The 2,622-nt window shown below is 39.4% G+C and overlaps 1 non-coding gene across 1 annotated transcript; it reads left to right on the forward strand.

Moving 5' to 3' along the window:
- The first annotated feature begins 357 nt into the window (after positions 1 to 357).
- LOC141625772 (small nucleolar RNA R71) lies at positions 358 to 464 on the forward strand. Its single transcript, XR_012535532.1, has one exon. It is a non-coding gene; the product is annotated as a small nucleolar RNA R71 (small nucleolar RNA).
- Positions 465 to 2,622: the final 2,158 nt, after the last annotated feature.

Here is a 2,622-nt window from a genome sequence, read left to right on the forward strand (position 1 = left end):
TCACATATCCCACTTGGGATTGATGAAGATGCCTTCATGGCATTAACATGATGCTTTGGTGATTTCGAGGCTTCTTCAAGTCTAGCCATAGCTTTTTCAAACTTCAAATTGATGGTATCAAGGTGGGCACTAAGTTGAGCACCCAATTGAGTAATGGAGTCTACTTCATGCTTTCCTCCTCTAGTAGCCTTGCGAGGTCTACTATATTGTGAGTTATTCACCGCCATTTCCTCAATTTTGTTCCAAGTTTGATTGTCATCAACTTCGGTGAACATTCCATTTGATCCCATGTTGAGAATGTTCCTTGAATCTTCATATAGACCGTTCCAAAATTGTTGTACCAAGAACCACTCGCTAAGTCCATGATGAGGACATGAGCGACAAATTCCCTTGAATCGCTCCCAAGCTTCATACAAAGATTCTTCACCCATTTGCTTAAAGCCCGTAATTTGAGCTCTTAGCATATTAGTCTTTTCCGGTGGATCGAACTTTTTGTAGAAAGCTAGAGCCAACTTTTTCCAAGAATTAATTCCGAGAGTAGCCTTATCAAGGCCTTTCAACCAGTGTTTCGCGGTGCCAATTAGAGAAAAAGGAAATAAGACCCATCGAATTTGGTCTTGAGTTACACCGGTTTGAGAAATCGCATCACTATAGTCACAAAAAGTCTCCATATGAGAATGAGGGTCTTCACTTGGCATCCCCCCAAATTGGCTTCTTTCGACTAATTGAATAAATGTGGATTTGGCAATAAAATTTCCGGTTAGATGTTGTGGTGTGGGAGTACCAATGGGTAGGTTCTCCTCGGTGGGTACGGAATGTGATGAAAACTTAGTCATCGTGGGTTGATTTTGTGTTGGGTTTTGTGTTGGGTTATCCTCACCTTCTCTTGCAAATGGGTTGATGAACTCAATAGTATTTGGTTGAATATCTACAACCTCACCAATACCTCTCAAAGTTCTCCTAGCAAGTCTTCTATTGGTTGTCAAAGTTCTTTCAATTTCGTGATCAAAGGGTAACAAGTCACCTTGTGACCTTCTAGACATACAAAATATCAAACAACTTGAAAATAGTTAGAACAAACCTTGAGGAGTTTTACATCCCTAAGGCAAAGAAAGACACAACTAATAACAATATAAGAAAATCTAAATCAAGTTAACACCGTCCCCGGCAACGGCGCCATTTTTGGTCGGTGGGTTTAATTTTTCAGAACTTGTCGTTAGGAGCACCTAGACCAAAACACAATTTATAACTTCACATACAACTCTACAATTAGTAAAGAGGCAAGTAAATGTCGGATCCCAAGGGACGGAAATTGAGATGAGATTTATATTGCAACTAGCGGTGTCTAAGGGTGTCACAATTGGGGTTTGATGTTGAAGATCACTAAACTAAATAGAAATAAAAGTAAACAAGCAAGATGAATTAAAAGGGATGTAAACAATTGATAAAAGGCACTAGGGTCTCATGGGGTCATAGGAGAATCATGGGAATTGATCATACAAACATGTTCTCAAATTATGAGCAAGCAATTATTGTTGTAAGGGATCGAGTTGGTTTATATCTTACAATCCTAGGAAAGTTTGGGTTCCGGAGCCGAATCGATTAGATTGTACAACACCTATAAGTCGCCTTAATCTTCCCTACTCAACTACATGCATGGTCTAATGAGACTCGAGTTGGTCTATGTCTTACAAGTCTCATAGAAAAGATAGGTGATGGGTAAAAAATGTAAGGATTCATAGGCTCACATTTCATCAAACATAACATGTGCATGAGTTAAGATCACAACAAGCAAGCAAATAAACCATGAAAACATATTAATTTAAGCATGAATCATTCCCCATGTTGGTTTCCCCTAATTACCCATTAACCCTAGCTAAGGAAACTACTCACTCATTATCATGTTGAACATGCTAGCAAGGTTGTCAATCATACCAACAAAGTGAAACATGATGAATAAATGAAAGTGATTAACAATAATTAAAGAGGGATTAAGAGAGTTATACCTACTAATGATTCCAATAATAAAGCAAAGAATAAAAGAAGTACTTGATGCTTGATTGAGAGGTTGTCAATCTCCCAATAATAACCCAAATAATCTTCAATTACCCAAAATAAAGGATGAACAAGAGAGAGATTAAGGAAATAAAACTTGTATTAAAACTTGATTAAATGTTGATTACAAAATTAAAGAAAGATTTGATTGATATTAACTACTCTAAAGATTGCTAAGAAGAACATGCTCTTCTAATTAGACTAATGGGGTATTTATAGTGGGGATTAGGTGCATGAATTAGGGTTAACTAAGGGCTTAAATGACGATTAAATCCCTTGTTGAGGAATCGCCGGTCTCTTTAGGGAGACTCCGGTCTCTAGAAAAAGATGTGCATCCTTCCTTGAAGCTTGAAGAAGACGAAATGGGACTGTCTGGGAATCCGGGCGTCTTTAGCACGGGACCGGCGGATTTGGCAGCTTCTGGACGGGCGTCCAGAAGGGAAAGACGGGCGTCTTTGGATGGTTTTGCCCGGGCGTCTAGCTGGGGAAGACGCACGGGTTGTGGGTGGTGGACGGGCGTCTTCAGGGGAAGACGCACGGATTGTTAGGCTGTTTCTTTCCTTCTTC

Source organism: Silene latifolia, chromosome X (assembly GCF_048544455.1).
Source record: "Silene latifolia isolate original U9 population chromosome X, ASM4854445v1, whole genome shotgun sequence".
NCBI classification, from domain to species: Eukaryota; Viridiplantae; Streptophyta; class Magnoliopsida; order Caryophyllales; family Caryophyllaceae; genus Silene; species Silene latifolia.